This window comes from Garra rufa, chromosome 1 (assembly GCF_049309525.1).
Source record: "Garra rufa chromosome 1, GarRuf1.0, whole genome shotgun sequence".
NCBI lineage: Eukaryota > Metazoa > Chordata > Actinopteri > Cypriniformes > Cyprinidae > Garra > Garra rufa.
Genome location: NC_133361.1, coordinates 92435655 through 92455654, shown reverse-complemented (window position 1 = coordinate 92455654; position 20000 = coordinate 92435655). Strand labels below are relative to the sequence as shown.

At 38.2% G+C, this 20000-nt stretch overlaps 13 non-coding genes across 13 annotated transcripts; 10 read left to right on the top strand and 3 right to left on the bottom strand.

The window, feature by feature from the left end:
- Positions 1–3668: 3668 nt before the first annotated feature.
- Positions 3669–3740, bottom strand: trnaw-cca (transfer RNA tryptophan (anticodon CCA)). The gene has a single exon. It is a non-coding gene; the product is annotated as a tRNA-Trp (tRNA).
- A 1181-nt stretch (positions 3741–4921) lies between these two features.
- On the top strand, positions 4922–5008 carry trnay-gua (transfer RNA tyrosine (anticodon GUA)). The gene is given in 2 exon segments: positions 4922–4958; positions 4973–5008. It is a non-coding gene; the product is annotated as a tRNA-Tyr (tRNA).
- Positions 5009–10705: 5697 nt separating this feature from the next.
- trnal-caa (transfer RNA leucine (anticodon CAA)) lies at positions 10706–10816 on the top strand. The gene is made up of 2 exons: positions 10706–10743; positions 10771–10816. It is a non-coding gene; the product is annotated as a tRNA-Leu (tRNA).
- Positions 10817–10991: 175 nt separating this feature from the next.
- Positions 10992–11102, top strand: trnal-caa (transfer RNA leucine (anticodon CAA)). The gene is made up of 2 exons: positions 10992–11029; positions 11057–11102. It is a non-coding gene; the product is annotated as a tRNA-Leu (tRNA).
- Positions 11103–11277: 175 nt separating this feature from the next.
- trnal-caa (transfer RNA leucine (anticodon CAA)) lies at positions 11278–11388 on the top strand. Its single transcript has 2 exons — positions 11278–11315; positions 11343–11388. It is a non-coding gene; the product is annotated as a tRNA-Leu (tRNA).
- Positions 11389–11664: 276 nt separating this feature from the next.
- trnal-caa (transfer RNA leucine (anticodon CAA)) lies at positions 11665–11775 on the top strand. Its single transcript has 2 exons — positions 11665–11702; positions 11730–11775. It is a non-coding gene; the product is annotated as a tRNA-Leu (tRNA).
- A 166-nt stretch (positions 11776–11941) lies between these two features.
- Positions 11942–12052, top strand: trnal-caa (transfer RNA leucine (anticodon CAA)). The gene is made up of 2 exons: positions 11942–11979; positions 12007–12052. It is a non-coding gene; the product is annotated as a tRNA-Leu (tRNA).
- A 175-nt stretch (positions 12053–12227) lies between these two features.
- trnal-caa (transfer RNA leucine (anticodon CAA)) lies at positions 12228–12338 on the top strand. The gene is made up of 2 exons: positions 12228–12265; positions 12293–12338. It is a non-coding gene; the product is annotated as a tRNA-Leu (tRNA).
- A 165-nt stretch (positions 12339–12503) lies between these two features.
- On the top strand, positions 12504–12614 carry trnal-caa (transfer RNA leucine (anticodon CAA)). The gene is made up of 2 exons: positions 12504–12541; positions 12569–12614. It is a non-coding gene; the product is annotated as a tRNA-Leu (tRNA).
- A 452-nt stretch (positions 12615–13066) lies between these two features.
- Positions 13067–13177, top strand: trnal-caa (transfer RNA leucine (anticodon CAA)). The gene is made up of 2 exons: positions 13067–13104; positions 13139–13177. It is a non-coding gene; the product is annotated as a tRNA-Leu (tRNA).
- A 1562-nt stretch (positions 13178–14739) lies between these two features.
- On the top strand, positions 14740–14850 carry trnal-caa (transfer RNA leucine (anticodon CAA)). Its single transcript has 2 exons — positions 14740–14777; positions 14805–14850. It is a non-coding gene; the product is annotated as a tRNA-Leu (tRNA).
- A 2628-nt stretch (positions 14851–17478) lies between these two features.
- On the bottom strand, positions 17479–17589 carry trnal-caa (transfer RNA leucine (anticodon CAA)). The gene is made up of 2 exons: positions 17552–17589; positions 17479–17524 (listed from the first exon to the last, which is right to left on the bottom strand). It is a non-coding gene; the product is annotated as a tRNA-Leu (tRNA).
- Positions 17590–17730: 141 nt separating this feature from the next.
- Positions 17731–17841, bottom strand: trnal-caa (transfer RNA leucine (anticodon CAA)). Its single transcript has 2 exons — positions 17804–17841; positions 17731–17776 (listed from the first exon to the last, which is right to left on the bottom strand). It is a non-coding gene; the product is annotated as a tRNA-Leu (tRNA).
- Positions 17842–20000: the final 2159 nt, after the last annotated feature.

Here is a 20000-nt window from a genome sequence, read left to right as displayed (position 1 = left end):
GATCTACATATTCAGAAATAAGGCTAAATGTTCTAAAACTGTTTATTTACATCTTGATTTTTATATCAATATGTTTGGTGAATTAATCCAGAAACACATTTTATGCTAATTAAAAGTCTCTTCCCATTTTAACAACAATCATTCGGTAAAGCTTATCTAGAATATATTTTATTTGAATACGACTTTTGGAAAGTGTAAGACTGACTTATCTTTACTCAAACCATGAGCTAATGCTGTATTCAAGACATAACTAAAGAAGTGATGGAAAGCGTTTCCGTGATTTGTAACATGTTGTCACTGATGGATTTGCTGGTGTTTTTACTATCTGCATTTGTTGTAGTATGGTAAGCTCTCGGCCGCTGTATTTGGGTGTTTTAGAGGAGGCACAGTTTTGGAGAGTGCTCTGAAGGATGGCAGGTCTTGTGTTTTAAACAAGGGGGGGGGTACATCGATTGCGGGTTCATACAGGATAATACATTCTGTTTACAAGAGCAACAAGATTTGAAGCTCATGGCAGACGCCCAAGAGATTCGCGCTGTGATTGGCTAAATGTTACTTCACTCAAATCTAAGTAACAAATCAGAGACCAGGGGCGGAAATATTGGCGCTAGGTCAAAAAAAAAGTGCGGGGGACAGAATCACCTGTTTCTAAAAGTGAAACCGTCCCCCCCGGTTGCTACGCCCCTGTCGCCAGGCATTTACATCAGTAATGCGCGGGTTGATCCAAAATCCAAAACAGTTACCCGCAGTTACGAGTCATCCAAAATAATGGTTGTTTTAAATAAAGATGACAATTAAACCTTTGTAGTTTGTATAGTACTAGACTATTTCTATGAAATACATAGACCTACACTTTATTGGCTGAATAATATTTACCTTTTGAATGTTGAGCGCTATTAACTGTTGAATAAATGCTGACGCGGGACAAAATGCCCGATTTCCCAACACGTTGAACTGATCAATGCCATTGTACCATTTTAATAGGCTTCTTTTAAACGCATATAGTAATGTCAGTTTTATGTATTTTCTGAGAGGGGGTGGGATTTTTGTTGGGAAAGTCGCAGGAGAGACGCACACTTCGATTAGACTGATAAACACATGCAGCATCTTAAATTGTTAAGAAAATGGTATTCCTAATAAATGTCTCGAATATTTTGATTATGTCCAATGCTTCTCTTTCTTTTTGAAATTATTAGACACATTTCACTATGTCTTTTCAAATGCCTAGGTCTGTTTAATTTCCTTAATTATAAAATTTCTAGCACTATTTTAAACGTTTATTCAAGCAATAACATATAAATGATCTCATGTATATGCTTGTTTAAAACCAGGGATTAAAAACGAATTCCAAGTAAAAACTGTATTTTTTCTTTACATTTCCAGAGAGCGAAACGAACGAAATTAAACATTACTTAATAAATTCAAGGCACTATAATTTCCTTATTCATTTGATACAACTATTATAGCTATACAATTAATATATATAAAATAATATTATTTTGTCATATTCATAATTCCTGAATTTATCTATAAAAACTTCGTTTTGAATTGCATTCATTATGTTTGTATAAGAAAATTCGTTAACCTAGCCTATTAAGTTGATTTAATATTCTTGATAATTTTGAAAAGAAGTTAAAAGTTAAGAAAAAAGGAATAAGCTTGTAGTCTATATATATATATATATATATATATATATATATATATATATATATATTATTTATGGCTATAGGCTAATCTTTTTCTAAACTCTTATTACACTGTAGATCGAAATAAAATAATTCTTGATCATATTTAATCGCGTAGAATCACTGACATAAAGGAAAGACAAAATAAATCACAACAAGAACAATCTGTATTTTTCTTGTAATCAAGAACATTTATTTTGACAAAATTACCTAATTAATGCCAAATGATGTTTGACAGTGAACGCATCTCCACCGCATATAGCCGCATATAATCGCTGGTGTCAGTCGCAAATATTAGACAGGAAGCGGGTCGGGTACAATAGTTTCTTTCTTTCTTTCTTTTTTTTTTTTTTTGCGGTCCGAGTTGCGTTAGTTGAAAACGTCGGTCGGATTATGGTTGTTTATACATTGACCCGCGCATCACTGATTTACATTAGTTAACAACATTTATTGTGATCTTAAAATTATATTTAAAGGAAAATAAAATTTCACTCCTCAGGGGCCCTCCCCCCACTTGGGGCCCTGGTAATTTAGTCCCCCTTTTCACCCAACTACGACGCCCCTGGAATTGTAGCCATTTCGACCACTGGATGTATTACTCTCCATTATACATAAATTAATTTATCTTCTAGGTTCTACAGTAAAGTATTACTTTAGAAATCCATGCGTATTCTTTAAAACAAGTTGTGCACTATATAGTATATCAATAATAAACCTGTTCGTATGAGCGGAGCAGCGGTGGAAGGCGCTTGCTGATGCCTCGAAGTCATGGCTGTCTGTAGTGTCCTTAGGCTTTCAAGGAGTTCACTGTTTTTCTCTGGGTTATCTTGACCGATTCTTTGGACATTGTTAAGCAATGAGTCAATCACACTCAAATGATAAGAATTACAGTTTCCACGATGAAAATTGCGTTTGATTGATAAAACTTTTCTTCTCACTGCATTGACTACGGCTAGTGCTTCCATTTCGTAAATGGGTATTCAACGTAAAAGACGATATTCCGCCTTCTACTGGACTGGACGGTTTAGTTAAAAACTCAGCACGCAGTCTACACATAGTATTTCCGGTAAAATCGAGGGCTCAAAAATTTATCCAGTAAAAAAAAAAAAAAAGGCGACATTTTATGAATCTGTGTTTTAAATTAATCTTTCATTTATGACAGGGTTGGGCTCCCACCTACTGGCGGTTTTAGACAGGACAAAACCAGCCATGATTCCAGGACAATAGCATACTCAGCAAAATATATCTCCTAATTGCTTATCGATTAAACATAATATCGCAAATTTATTTCCCAATGTTTGACCAAAATAATAATAATGATAATAACAACAACACATTTTATCAACTAGTGTCAACTAGCCTATTAGCCTATATATGTAGCTCAAAAATTTGCATGCATGTTACAGTGCATAATAAACACCAAAATTATATGAAATTTTGTCTGGTAAACTTGATCATACCAGACATTTTGACCGACATTAACTTTTTTAGAGTGAACATTTGTGTGCTTTACTTTTAAGTATTTCATGACAATTATTATGTAAATGAATCTAATGAATAAATATTTTTAAAAAACAAAACATATCCAAGCTGTTATATCAGTTTTATGGTCTTTCTAACACAATGAAAACGCTATTAATTAAGGGACTTTTTTTTTTTAAGTGCATCACCGCAGGTGACCCCCTGCTCTGGGCTGTGTTTCCCAAAAGCGTTGCAATCCTTCATACAACGTAGACGCATTGAAACCAATAGAGTTGCAATCAACTTAGGCTTACGATGACTCTGGAAGACGCGGCCCTGCATTTTTGTCTGTCTCCTTTTTCTGACACACCCAGATGAGCTCATGGAGCTCTCTCCTAACTAGCTAATGATCTTAATCAGGTGTGTTTAATAAGGGAGACATACAGAGCGGTGGGATTGGAAACCACTGCAGCACACAACGACAGGACTTCTTTTCACATTAGAAGTCAACAAGAAATCACGTGACCCCGACGTGATTTGAACACGCAACCTTCTGATCTGGAGTCAGACGCGCTACCGTTGCGCCACGAGGTGCTGAACCCAGAGGTGATGTATTTTGCTTAACCCCCTTGACACAGAATGCAACTCAGTAAATATACGGTGCTCAAGGAACACTCTTGATGTTGGACTTTATACTCAGGAGATCAAAAACAGATCGTCTGACCTCAAGGTGATTTGGAGCCAGACACTCTACCGTTGCACTACAAGATAGCGGAAAAATTATTTAGTGTTTCATGCTAAAGCACTTTGATAAACTATGCAAATCCGCTAGTCTTTACACTCACAAAGTCAAGAACAGTTCGCTTGACCTCAACATAATTGGAACACGCAACCTCCCGATCCGGGGTCAGACGCACTCTGTCGCGGCCACGAGGTCGAGAAAACAAGTCGGCGTTCCTTGCTTAATTGCTTTGATTCAATTTGCAAATCAGTCACGGTAAAGGGCTGTAGACTTTATACTATGGATGTCAAGAAGAGATCAACTGATGTGATTGGAACCTGCAACCGTCTGATCTGGATTCAGCCAAGCTACCGTTGTACCCCAACAGTGTTGCCAGACGTACGATAATTATCGTATTTGTACCATAATTTTGACCTCTGTACGATGTACGATCAATAATACCACAATGTACGATAATTTCTGAATTTTGTGACACCATGGTCGTTGTAATTATAGAGCTTCTATTCTCAAAGATGTAGTTGTGTGGATCCTACATCTACCTTCATGATTGTGAGGAGACGTGAACGTGGTGTTACGCATCCAATCTTACGTCTTCTCAACCAATCATCGTGGAGAATGGCTCTCTCTCACGAGCACAAGTTAACGTTCCTGTCGCACTTAGGTCAGTTGTTTCAAAACTGAGGTTGTTAGTTTAAAAATAAAGTATAGAAATTGAGTGCTGAAAAGGATAAATAGCTGTAACATCTAGATAAATAGCTGTATTTTGAACGTTTGACTCGGGTAAGATAATTAGTTTTTATCATTACAATAAGGTATAGAAAATGAGTGCTGAAAAGGAGAATAGCTGTAACATCTAGATAAATAGCCGATCTTTATTTTGAACGTTTGACTTAAATATGATAATTTTCTCCCAAATACGATAATTTTGAGCTTCTGGTACGATACTTGGACATTTCCAATCTGGCAACACTGTACCCCAAGACACCACAAACCTATCTGGTGTTTCCTGCTTAAGCCACCTTTTGTCATCCTGCCTTCGATAGCTCAGCTGGTAGAGCGGAGGACTGTAGATGATACATTGGCTATCCTTAGGTCGCTGGTTCGATTCCGGCTCGAAGGAGCTGGCTTTTGAATTCGGCACGTAGATGTTTCCACGATTTCTTCAGAGATTGCAGGGCAAGATACGCAAAAGCAACACGTCAAGAGGCAGATCTGTCACAGTACACAATGACAGGAATGGTTATTACATGAGATCTCAGGCTTAATAAAAATAACAGGTCAAGATACAAATCTATCACAGTACACTGGGGCCTCATGTATCAACGCTGCGTACGCACAAAAACTTTGCGTACGCCAGATTTCACGCTCACGGTCGGATTTACTAACAGTGAAATGAACGTGAGAATGTGCGTTGATCCACGCCAACTCCATGTCTGGCGTACGTGTATTTTTTGTGCGTGTGTTTGTTTTATTTCCCTTGGCGACTCCTAGAGGCAATTATTTTAAATTGCACACTACAAAGTATCGCACCAACACATGTGAAAAACATTGCTATTAATTTATAATTGATAAAATGGGTTAATTGAGACAATATTTTTCTACCAATTATGTGATTTAGAACATATAAAAGCATTTGCAAATGTATACATCCCTTAGTCTATGGCAATGGCAGTGTTGGCCTTATTGGAGGACATTGTCTAAACGCGTTTTTAGGGATCACAGTGATTTTCTGGCCCACGATGATGACTGGCTTATTAGCCGTTTCAGATTTCCAAGAGCTATCCTCTTGGAGCTCTGTGCTGAGTTGGGTCCAAATTTGGAAAGAGAGACAGCGAGGAGCCACGCATTACCCGTTCCCTTACAGGTGCTGACAACGCTTGGTTTCCTGGCAACTGGTTCTTTCCAAAGGGAACTGGCAGACCGCTCGGGGTTAAGCCAGTCGTCTTTGAGTCGTGCAATGCCAGCTGTATGGGACGGGATCATCCGCATGTCTAGCAGGTATATAAAGTTTCCATACCATGCAGTTGACCAGCCAAACATTAAAGCGCAATTTGCAGCGATCGCCGGTTTTCCTAATGTAATCGGAGCGATCGACTGCACGCACATTGCTATAAAGGCGCCATCTGAAGACGAATTTGCATACGTGAATCGGAAACATTTCCATTCAATAAATGTGTAAATAATATGTGATGCTCAAATGCGCCTAACAAATATTGTGGCAAGGTGGCCTGGGTCAACCCATGATTCATTCATCCTCACAAACAGCATGGTTGGGATGAGGCTCCAAGGTGGCAGGGTGCGAGATGGGTGGCTTCTTGGTGAGTGAGGTATTTAAAGAAATTATTCCAGCTGAGTTTTAATTTATTGAGCGTAATTATTTAACTGCATATCAGGAGACCGCGGTTATCCATTAAAGACGTGGCTATTAACCCCCCTCAACAACCCACAAACTGACCAAGAGCGCAGATACAATGATGCCCATTCTCGCACTCGGTCAGTTGTAGAGCGGGCGATTGGGCAGCTGAAATGCCGGTGGCGCTGCCTTGATAAGAGTGGAGGGGTGCTGTTATACCGCCCTAATAAAGTGTGCCGCATCGTGCTGGCCTGTGGTGTGCTGCACAATGTCGCGCACAGACATGGCATACCTCTTGGTGAGGAAGTGGCACCGCCAGATGACCCAGACCCAGGACCAGCGTTCATACAGCCCAACCAAGAAGCCATTCAAGCCCGCCAACGTGTGGTTGGGGCAATATAAAAGGTAATCAGAGACAACATTTATTTTTTGACCAATTCCTTTAATGACTGGCTTATGTCTGTGAGTGCATCAGTTATATTTTTTAGGTGACTGTTAACTTCTCCAATGGCCCTAACAATTTGCTGTTGTGACTCCAGAACAGCATGCGTCAAGACGCGGCCTGACGGACGAGCCTCAGCACTGGGGGGAGCGTTGGAAATGCCGGAGACACTGGGTCCTGGCTGCTCAGGAGGCAATGACTCCGAGTGCGTGCCAGTGGATGTTCCTGCACCATCTAAGTTTAAATAAAAACAAGCACGTTAACTGATATTTGAGTCCATTTTTTTATGGGTACACGCATATTTATAAATGCAACGGATACATAAATTAAAGTCTCCTATGTACCGCTACATTGCATGTATTGGAAACTTAAATGTAAACTGGGGTTCTTCTAATACATCCGTGTCTCCCACAGACACGGATACTACTCCAGAAAGTAAAGTGTCGCCCACAATTGAGGCAACTCTCTCCTCAAAGGGTGTTAGTTCAGCATCCCCTGTTCCCCCGCCTGTTCGGTCCACACTTTGACGGTGCGCCGCTGTTCTCCTCTTAACCTGCACCTTAACGTCGGACCATTTCTTTTTTAATTCGGTCACAGTGCGATGTTCAGACCCCACTGCGTTAACCGCGTCAGCTAAACTCTCCCACTCTATTTTTTTTCTTTTGTTATTAATTCCGGAGGACAAACTTGCAAATAACACAGTTTTCCTGCGCTCTACCTCCGATAGGAGCACCTCCAATTCACATTCTGTGAAGTTTCTCTTCTTGCTTGCTTTTGCCATTGCTTTTTCGTTTGGTTTTGCCAAATTGGAGTCATTACCATATTTATACGGGGGAGGAGGCAGGGAGGGGTTTTGCGCACAAAAACTTTGCTTACGCCAGTTTTCACGCTCACGGTCGGATTTACTAACAGTGAAATTAACGTGAGAATGTGCGTTGATCCACGCCAACTCCATGTCTGGCGTACGTGTATTTTTTGTGCGTGTGTTTGTTTTATTTCCCTTGGCGACTCCTAGAGGCAATTATTTTAAATTGCACACTACAAAGTATCGCACCAACACATGTGAAAAACATTGCTATTAATTTATAATTGATAAAATGGGTTAATTGAGACAATATTTTTCTACCAATTATGTGATTTAGAACATATAAAAGCATTTGCAAATGTATACATCCCTTAGTCTATGGCAATGGCAGTGTTGGCCTTATTGGAGGACATTGTCAATGGCCAAATCCGAAAGGGAACGCGTTTTTAGGGATCACAGTGATTTTCTGGCCCACGATGATAACTGGCTTATAAACTGTTTCAGATTTCCAAGAGCTATCCTCTTGGAGCTCTTTGCTGAGTTGGGTCCAAATTTGGAGACAGCGAGGAGCCACGCATTACCCGTTCCCTTACAGGTGCTGATAACGCTTGGTTTCCTGGCAAATTGTTCTTTCCAAAGGGAACTGGCAGATCGCTCGGGGTTAAGCCAGTCGTCTTTGAGCCAGCTGTATGGGACGGGATCATCCGCATGTCTAGCAGGTAGGGGAGAGCGGGGCACAACCTAACGCGGGGTTAATTGTAACACGCGTGGTTTAAATATTTCCACACATGCTAGCATAACCAAATTTACGGTGTTTACTAGTTGCCATAGCAACACTATGCAGAGAAAAAAGAGCGCCAGAATTCAAAAGCCTTTTGAAGATATCGCTGAATATTTATTTTACCAAAACTAAAAGTACATTTCTGGCTGAAGTAAACTTTTCATTTCAGTTTTTAATATTCATTTAAAATTACACAAATCTGCTATTATTTTAATCTCCAATTTGTTATTTATCAGTTTAGATGGTTTATTAATGCTTCGCAAACCAGCAGAAGACACTAACCTGTTTTATATTCCAGTCGCGCAGCTGGGGAAAGATGTAACACTGTGTTACAATATTCCCCGCTGTTATTAAACTATGCTATTCTGTGACATTAGCGGTGCAGTTTACACGATTTACTTCTAAGGATTTTGATAAGAGACCTCAAGAAACAGGTGAATAAAGGCTGACAATCAATGTTTAATGTTCAGAAGTTATTATTTCAAGTAATGTAAAGCATTTTGGCTGGTTTATGTGTGTCGTGTTCTATGAGAGCTGTGTGTGGAGGAGTGGAGTGTTCTTCTGAATGTCTAAATGTGTTTCATCTATCTGTCCACATTGTTTTGAACTACTGTACAGCTGTGTGTTGCGATCAAAGCCGTTCAAAGCATTGTTGCGATGTGTTCATTTTCAAACTCCAAAATTCGATTATTTTTATTTTTTTTTAAAACGTCATTACTTCATTTGAAAAAGTTAACACATGTATTTTACTGACAAAATATTTTAGTTTGTTGTGTATATTTATTTCATTCGATCAGATAACATTTTAAGCTGTCATATGGTCGTGTTACAACGTGCCCCTCAGATGTTACAATGTACCCCACCTACGGGGCATGTTGTCACGTTTCACTTCCTTTCTTTTGAGGCAAATAACGAAAAACGTATACACTGTAAATATGAAACAAAGCGAAATATTTGTACTAGACAAGTGTGAAAATAACGTGGATAAAGAATTGTACTCTGAACCCCACGTGGATTTACATAAACCGCGAAATTCAAAAAGTGTTAGGTTGTGCCCCGCTCTCCCCTATATAAGATTTCCATACCATGCAGTTGACCAGCCAAACAAAGCTCAATTTGCAGCGATCACCTGTTTTCCTAATGTAAGCGCAAGCGATCGACTGCACAGACATTGCTATAAAGGCGCCATCTGAAGAACAATTTGGATACGTGAATCGGAAACAGCTAAGTTTTACTTTATTTTATTTTATTGAGCGTAATTATTTAACTGCATATCAGGAGACCGCGGTTATCCATTAAAGACGTGGCTGTTAACCCCCCTCAACAACCCACAAACTGACCAAGAGCGCAGATACAATGATGCCCATTCTCGCACTTGTAGAGCGGGCGATTGGGCAGCTGAAATGCCGGTGGCACCAGAGCCGTGCACAGACCTTTTGAGGGGCATGTGCTGAAACTGAAAAAAGGGCAAATTAAATCACATTATGTCAACATCACACCGTGTGGTGAGGAATTATATGAACCTTTATAGACATAGGCCTACTATTGTTTATTTCATAAAGACAACGTTGCACTTATTCAAACAAGATATTTTACCGTTACAAGACAACGATGTTCATCTGCTTGCGCTCTATGACTCTGACTGATGCGCTGAAACGTAGGCTAAGTCGCAGCGCTGTTCTCCACCTGCACCTTTACATCGGACCTTTTCTTTTTTAATTCGTTCACAGTGCGATGTTCAAACCCCACTGCGTTAACCGCGTCAGCTAAACTCTCCCACTCTATTTTTTATTTTTTTTTTACAAACTTGCAAATAACAGTTTTTCTCCGGTCTACCGGTGAGGAGCACCTTCAAATCACATTCTGTTAAGTTTCTCTTGCTTGCTTTTTCGTTTGGTTTTGCCAAAGTGGAGTCATTACCATATTAATACGGGGGAGGAGGCAGGGAGGGGTTTTGCGCTCGTGCATGTGCGCTCAATTTCACGTTAATTCGGATGTACAAAGAGATATGCGTGGAATTCCGCGTACGCAGTGTTTCATACATCTGATTTTTTTACTGCGTACGCACATTTACAGCTTTGTCCGTACGCTATGTTTTAGTATGAATTCAACGCAAGTCTTTGTACATGAGGCCCCTGATTTTTTTACTGCGTACGCACATTTACAGGTTTGTCCGTACGCAATGTTTTAGGATTAATTCAACGCAAGTCTTTGTACATGAGGCCCCTGGTCTCCGAATGGAGGCGTGGGTTCAAATCCCACTTCTGACAATAACTTTTCAGAAGCCCGAAAAAATGACATCTACGACTTAAGCAATATAGAATATGTTCTCAGATTTTAAATGTGGCAAATATCTATCACTTGACGAAAACTCAAACTTTTGGATTCCCATTAGTTTATTAATTGCGCCGATACTTACAGTACAGCTGTTGTACTGTCAGGATGGCCGAGCGGTCTAAGGTACCAAACTCAAGAGTTTCAACCTTCTCAAATACTGAGGCTTCTGGCCTCTGATTGGAGGCGTGGGTTCAAATCCCACTTCTGACAATAACTTTTCAGAAGCCTGAAAAAATTCCATGTATCCTTACATGTCACTTAAGCAACATAGCATGTGTTTCAGATATTAAATATGGCAAATATCTATCACTTGACAAAAGCTCATACTTTTGGATTCCCATTAGTTTATTAATTGCACCGATACTTACAGCGCAGCTGTCATACTGTCAGGATGGCCGAGCGGTCCAAGGCGCCAGACTCAAGGGTTTCGACCTTCTCAAATACTGAGGCTTCTGGTCTCCGGTTGGAAGCGTGGGTTCAAATCCCACTTCTGACAACAACTTTTCAGAAGCCTGAAAAAATTCCATATATCCTTATATGTCACTTAAGCAATATAGCATGTGTTTCAGATATTAAATATGGCAAATATCTGTCACTTGACGAAAGCTCACACTTTTGGATTCCCATTAGTTTATTAATTGCAACGATACTTACAGCGCAGCTGTCGTATTGTCAAGGTGGCCGAGCGGTCTAAGGCGACAGACTCAAGGGTTTCAACCTTCTCAAATACTGAGGCTTCTGGTCTCCGAATGGAGGCGTGGGTTCAAATCCCACTTCTGACAATAACTTTTCAGAAGCCCGAAAAAATGACATCTACGACTTAAGCAATATAGAATATGTTCTCAGATTTAAAATGTGGCAAATATCTATCACTTGACGAAAACTCAGACTTTTGGGTTCCCATTAGTTTATTAATTGCGCCGATACTTACAGCATAGTTGTCGTTCTGGTCTCAGATTTTAAATGTGGCAAATATCTATCACTTGATGAAAACTCAGACTTTTGGATTCCCATTAGTTTATCAATTGGACCGATACTTACAGCACAGCTGTCGTACTGTCAGGATGGCCGAGCGGTCTAAGGCGCCAGACTCAAGAGTTTCAACCTTCTCAAATACTGAGACTTCTGGTCTCCGAATGGAGGCGTGGGTTCAAATCCCACTTCTGACAACTGTTTTTCAGGAGCCTGAAAAAATGTCATAAATGACTTAAGCAATATAGAATATGTTCTTAGATATTAAATATGGCAAATATCTGTCACTTGACGAAAGCTCAGACTTTTGGATTCCCATTAGTTTATTAATTGCACCGATACTTACAGCACAGCTGTCGTACTGTCAGGATGGCCGAGCGGTCTAAGGCGCCAGACTCAAGGGTTTCGACCTTCTTCAATACTGAGGCTTCTGGTCTCCGAATGGAGGCGTGGGTTCAAATTCCACTTCTGACAACAACTTTTCAGAAACCTGAAAAAAATCCATATATCATTATATGCCACTTAAGCAACATAGTATGTGTTTCAGATATTAAATATGGCAAATATCAACCACTTGAAGAAAACTCTGACTTTTGGATTCCCATTAGTTTATTAATTGCACCGATACTTACAGCACAGCTGTCGTACTGTCAGGATGGCCGAGCGGTTTAAGGCGCCAGACTCAAGGGTTTCATCCTTCTCAAAAACTGAGGCTTCTGGTCTCCGAATGGAGGCGTGGGTTCAAATCCTACTTCTGACAACAACTTTTCAGAAGTCCGAAAAAATGACATCTACGACTTAAGCAATATAGAATATGTTCTCAGATTTTAAATGTGGCAAATATCTATCACTTACAAAAGCTGAAACTTTTGGATTCCCACTATTTCATTAACTATACCCATACTTACAGCAAAGCTGTCGTACTGTCAGGATGGCCGAGCGGTCTAAGGCGCCAGACTCAAGGGTTTCGACCTTCTCAAATACTGAGGCTTCTGGTCTCCGATTGGAGGCATGGGTTTAAATCCCACTTCTGACAGCAACTTTTCAGAAGCCTGAAAAAATTCCATATATCCTTATATGTCACTTAAGCAATATTGCATGTGTTTCAGATATTAAATATGGCAAATATCTGTCACTTGAGGAAAGCTCAGATTTTTGGATTCCCATTAGTTTATTAATTGCACCGATACTTACAGCACAGATGTTGTTCTGTCAGGATGGATGAGCGGTCTAAGGCGCCAGACTCAAGGGTTTCAACCTTCTCAAATACTGAGGCTTTTGGTCTCCGAATGGAGGCGTGGGTTCAAATCCCTCTTCTGACAACTATTTTTCAGGAGCCCGAAAAAATGTCAAAAATGACTTAAGCAATATAGAATATGTTCTCAGATTTTAAATAGGGCAAATATCTATCACTTGACGAAAGCTCAGACTTTTGGATTCCCATTAGTTTATTAATTGAACCGATACTTACAGCACAGCTGTCGTACTGTCAGGATGGCCGAGCGGTCTAAGGCGCCAGACTCAAGAGTTTCAACCTTCTCAAATACTGAGGCTTCTGGTCTCTGGATGGAGGCGTGGGTTCAAATTCCACTTCTGACAACAACTTTTCAGAAACCTGAAAAAAATCCATATATCATTATATGTCACTTAAGCAACATAGTATGTGTTTCAGATATTAAATATGGCAAATATCAACCACTTGAAGAAAACTCTCACTTTTGGATTCCCATTAGTTCTCTATTTGTACCGATACTTACAGCAAAGCTGTCGTACTGTCAGGATGGCCGAGCGGTCTAAGGTGCCAGAACATTTTAAAACAAGAGAAAGAAATATTTTTTAAGAAATGGATGGGAGTGGGGATAACCAGGTTGAGAGATATTTTATATGAGTTCAAAGAGGAGTTTTTACCAACACAATACATTGAGGACACAATGGAAATGGCAAAAGAAGAATATACTGAAAAAGAAATAACAAACAATTATGAAACCATAAAAAATGCAATACCAAAAGACTGGATTAAAAGGATTGAGAGTATGGAAGAAGTGCAAACAGAGAAAATATATGTGAAATTGGGGGAGAAATTGTTTGATTTTAAAGAATGTACTGTAAAAATGTTTTATTGTGGTTTTAGGGATAGTGTTTTTAAAGAACCAATTGTAAATAAATATTGGGTGCAAAAATTCAGCGACTTAAAAGTAGATTTTATATGGAGAAACATGAGAGGAAGATGTGTGGAGACAAAATTGGAATGTTTGGAGTATTTTATAAGACATAAGGTGGTTTTTACTGAGATTATTTTAAAGAAAATAGGGATGGAACAAAACGCAATGTGTAAAGTTTGCCAGGAGAAAGAGGAGGGGATTTCACATATGTTTTTATATTGTAAAGAATTGGAGGCCTTTTTAAACAAATGTAAATGTGTAATTAGGGATTTGACTGTGGAATGGGATGAAAATGTAATTGGCTGGAACAGAGTGGTGATGTTGGGGTGGGAAAAGAAGTGTAATAACAAAAAGTTTATAAATCTGTGGATAATGTTGATGAAAAGTGCAATATGGGAAAGAAGAACTGTGGCTAAAAAAGAAAAAACTGTGTTGGATGTTTGGAAACTGTTTAAAAGGAAAACTGAAGTGTACATGGGAAGACTGTATCTGCATTTTAATTGTGAAAATAATTTAGATGCTTTTTATCATGTTTTTACTCCACACGTTTGTTCTGTCTTAAAAGATTTGATGTGGAAACTGCCAGAATTTGAAAGAGATTTCTGAAATTCCTGAATGTATATATAGAGAATGTGATATGAAAATGTTTTGTTTAAAGGAAAACTTTTAATCTTATTTGTATTTTAATGTTTGGAATTTCTTAATAAAAAAAAAAAAAAAAAAAAAAAAAAAAAAAGGTGCCAGAATCAAGGGTTTCGACCTTCTCAACTGCTGAGGCTTCTGGTCTCCAATTGGCGGCGTGGGTTCAAATCGCACTTCTGACAACAACTTTTCAGAAACCTGAAAAAATTCCATATATCATTATATGTCACTTAAGCAATATAGTATGGGTTTCAGATATTAAATATGGCAAATATCAACCACTTGAAGAAAACTCTGACTTTTGGATTCCCATTAGTTCATTAATTGCACCGACACTTACAGCACAGCTTTCATACTGTCAGGATGGCCGAGTGGTCCAAGGTGCCAGACTCAAGGGTTTCGAGCTTCTCAAATACTGAGGCTTCTGGTCTCCGATTGGAGGCATGGGTTCAAATCCCACTTCTGACAGAAACTTTTCAGAAACCTGAAAAAATTCCATATATCATTATATGTCACTTAAGCAACATAGTATGTGTTTCAGATATTAAATATGGCAAATATCAACCACTTGAAAAAAACTCTGACTTTTGGATTCCCATTAGTTCTCTATTTGTACCGATACTTGCAATAAAGCTGTTGTACTGTCAGGATGGCTGAGCGGTCTAAGGCGCAAGACTCAAGGGTTTCAACCTTCTCAAATCTTGAGGCTTCTGGTCTCCAAATGGAGGCGTTGGTTCTAATCCCACTTCTGACAACTATTTTTCAGGAGCCCAAAAAAATGTCATAAATGACTTAAGCAATATAGAATATGTTCTCAGATTTTAAATGTGGCAAATATCTATCACTTTCAAAAGCTCAAACTTTTGGATTCCCATTAGTTTATTGATAGTACCGATGAGTATGAATGCGATCCGCCATGATGACGTTATCATGTGATCTACGACGTTAAAGCAAGAGCAACAATTTAAAAGATATGAGCGACAGGTTTAATTCATCTATTTGTATATATTATGATGTTGATCAAATTTCTCATTTTGTGGTCTTCTAGTAGAAACAGATAACTTTAAGATTGTTTTTAGGCTATAACCCAGTTTAATCCTTAAAGATGTTATTTTTTATTACGAAAACCTAAAATCGTAACCACTTGAATATGTTTTTAATTTATTTATGTGCAAAATTGTTTATCCACATGCAAAACTGGCTTGAAATCTCCTTTGTTTTCCTCTTTTTATTGTTGGATTTCTCTTGTTTCATCCCCGAGGATTATAAATAACAAAAAACAACACATGCAATTTTAATGCATTTTGATTAAATGAATATTACGGTAATTTAAAGAAATTTAATCTTTTTTTTTTCACGTGTAGAGAATCACATGTACGCAAACCCTTTACAGTTTTTTCTGTCATTATGATTTTTTACTGATAAAACAGCCTACTATCTTTTCCTGCCGTTGTATGTACTTATAAGTTCTGCAGTGATAATAAAATAAAATAAAGGCGACAGGTGCACAGAATACCCAATGGCATCACGACAACCCTACCTAGTACGTTTCCCTCCTTGTTTGCAATATCTGCACAAAGGAGAATTCAATCAGCTGCTGGAAGATCACGTCTTTGGAGAAGACTTTTGATTTTACACTCAAAAGATTTAAGTATTACTTAGAAATTAAACATGACCTCGGAATGCATTGCTAGACAACACCAACTCTTATGAATTATAATACTGATAAATGCTAACCACTAATGAATTATATATTTAGTAAAATGAACTACATGCATTTTTTAATACGCCATATGCATGACATATTCATGACTATGCAGTCAATGTGAATAATCTCAATTCTCAGTCAAGTAATGAATTAATGCTATATTCTATTAACTGATAACAAGAAACATGAATACATTTGTAAAAGAATAAATAAAAGTAACCTTGATGTTAAATAAATACAAGCCAAAGACACATAAAACAAAGCTTTATTCAAAGTAATTGTTCTAACAATCATGTGTGTTCACAGCCTGTAAATAACAACTGCCATCAACAGCTGTGCCAATTCTGCAGCTTTATTCTGATGAAGCAGCTGACCACCGTGTCCACCTTCACCCGTCTCTGCCGTCCATCACGACCTGTCCCTGTAACATCCAGAAAAGTTTCAAGTCACCTCTGTGATTCATGTGCTCAATACTGCATTTACACCCGCATTTTATCCAACACAAATGCTCTTCTATTTATCTATTTATTTATATTAATTAAAAAAGATCAGTTATGTTCAGTTACTATATGTACATGCGTTTATTTACATTCCATTCATATAAAGTAAATGGTGTTGACAACAGTGAATTCTACTGTAACAGCACACAACACTCAGATGTCTATTACGTGCTCATCTGCAATTCTTTTCGAAATTTTTCCTGTCACATATAAATTAGACATTTAACAATCATCTTTAAGATGTATGTGGTTTATGTACATTCACTTTGGAGATATTCGTGTGTTTACTGGATCTCCCCTGTTTGCTATAGCCTACATATAAAACATGTTTTTACAGAACAATCACAATTATACTAGTGTTACACCTTAAACAATTTAGTTCTACGCGATTGTGACACAAGGAACAGCGTAAGGTTACTCACTTTTGAAAACACCCTTGTTGCTGTTCTCCATCACGTTTGATGATGACGTATTGATCTCCCGTGGGCTTCTTCGAAATCTGGGCAGGACGCAGTAGGCATCCGGGGATCTCTTGCTTACTCTTTTGTGATTACTCTTCTCACGTACCCATATCGTCTACTATATAGTAGGTAAGTAGGCATATTCGAACGATACTTAGGTATACGTACACCTGAATCTCGCGAGAAATAGTGCTTCATCCAGGTAAATCTCGCCTACTCTTTTGTGGTTTTTGAGATTTCATGCATACTTTTTCTTCGCCTACTGCTTTTTGCCTACTAAATAGCATGGAAGTATGCGATTTCGGATGCAGCCTGAGTTTTCGTCAAGTAATAGATATTTGCAATATTTATTATCTGAAACACATACTATATTGCTTAAGTGACATATAAGGATATATGGAATTTTTTCAGGCTTCTGAAAAGTTGCTGTCAGAAGTGGGATTTGAACTCACACCTCCAATCGGAGACCAGAAGCCTCAGTATTTGAGAAGATTGAAACCCTTGAGTCTGGCGCCTTAGACCACTCGGCCATCCTGACAGTACGACATTAATAAACTAATGGGAATCCAAAAGTTTGAGCTTTTGAAAGTGATAGATATTTGCCACATTTAAAATCTAAGAACATATTCTATATTGCTTAAGTCATTTATGACATTTTTTCGGGCTCCTGAAAAATAGTTGTCAGAAGTGGGATTTGAACCCACGCCTCCATTTGGAGACCAGAAGCCTCAGGATTTGAGAAGATTGAAACCCTTGAGTCTGGCGCCTTAGACCGCTCGGTCATCCTGACAGAACGACAGCTATGCTGTAAGTATCGGTGCAATTAATGTAATAGTAGGAATCCAAAAGTTTCAGCTTTTGTAAGTGATAGATATTTGCCACATTTAAAATCTGAGAACATATTCTATATTGCTTAAGTCGTAGATGTCATTTTTTCGGGCTTCTGAAAAGTTATTGTCAGAAGTGGGATTTGAACCCACGCCTCCATTCGGAGACCAGAAGCCTCAGTATTTGAGAAGGTTGAAACTAGAGGTCAACCGACATTGGTTTTTACCGATACCGATAGCTAGGTTGGACCACACTGGCCAATACCGATTAATTAACCGATAGTTTTTGAAAATGGATACTGAACGGCAACTAAAATAGTGCTGTACTATTTAAAAAAAAATACTAAACCATACTTTGTAAATGAATAAAAATATTAATAATAATTATATATTGATCATTAAAGTTATTTCATAGTTCATTAATGTTAACAAAATAAACTTCAAAATTTAACAATATTACAGTAAATGTTGAAATTAACAGACTCTAACAAGGAACAACACTTCTATTCTACAGCTTTCATCAATCTTAGTTGATGTTACAAATGGGCTCATTGTAAAGTGGTGTGAATCTTTACATTTTAACAATATGTAAAATTGCAGGTTTTATGCCTTTTGTTTATATTTGGAATCTCTGTATGTCAGTAGGCCTACTGCCATCTTAAAATTAAGATTCAATTTAATTACGATTTTCAATATTTTCAATATCAACTAAATATAACCATGCGTCGACCAGGTCCGTGTACTTTTTCGTTCATTCATTATTCTATTTTGGAATGAAAGATGAAATTTAAAAAAGGGTGCAGCTTGGTTTTATGTTTAAAAGAAAAAAAGCAGAAATGGCTGTATTTTATTTTCCAAATGTATTGTTGTCATCAAATAATAGTATTAGAAAATTGGACGCATTTCTGATCGTTTTTTAATTTGTAATATTTATTTGTACATTTATTGTATTTCATTTGACTGATCCTATCTTTACTCGGAAGTAAATTACACCGTCGTGCGGGGATCAATTATTATTGTCTAGTATCACTTAAAATACTACTAAGATCCATTACTATCACACGAGCCAATGGCAATTAAATGCATGGATGCATAGTCAGATAATGGATGAAATACAACTGTTCACGAACAGAAGATTGTATTTGACTCATGCTGCATACGCAATGACAATTATGCCTACTGTAAATATAGATTTACAACTACGATTAGAGTTGTTTGGATAAAATGCATTCACACGTTTGCCTAGCTGTGATAGGCTACAATTTATCTCCATTAATACTATTTTCTCAATTCTGCGCATATATTTTCACTTAACTTACATCAATTGCTCGATCAATATTATCATCGCATATTTTACATTTGTAACTGTAGGTACCACAAACAATTTAATATAGATAAGTTTGTGTATTTTTACAGGTAGTAAAATACTGTGTGTGCTGCTTATAAACACCAGAGAGATGATTCATGAAAAAGATGGTCTTTACTCATCTCACTTGCACAAAATAAATGCAGTAATAGAAAGTACAGAAACGCACAAAATACACTGAAATACACTGAGAATTATATGCATTTAAAAATTTGGTCGGGTTGAAGTCATCCCCTCGGATCTTCTGCATCCACTCAGCCCCTACGCAGCGTCAACGGGGAATGCGACGAAACAGTACATAACGGCACACAACGATGAAGTGCTGAGGCTGTCACACTCTGAAAGGCAAGTCTCCTCTCTTGAATCCTAAACACTCAATGTGAAAAATATCTCTGTGGTAATGGAACTCGGTCGCTAATTACTGTTAATTTACACACACACACACACACACACACACACACACATAGAGAGAGAGAGAGAGAGAGAGAGAGAACAGCGAACCCACTCCAAAGTCCCGATCTGAATCAAATGATTTTGATGATCCAATGGTCTCTCTTTTAGGCGCGCTCACGATTACACTGCGTTTAAAATCTGACAAGTTTTATGTGATGTGAATAATCAGCCTTTCTAAGCTTGTGAAGTGAAGTACAGATTCCCTCTTTACACTGTTTGCGTAGTTGCTGCACACTGACAACACAGCGCCCTCTATGGTATACAAAATGCGATGGTCATAGAATTTGGTGTAACACCCAAGGC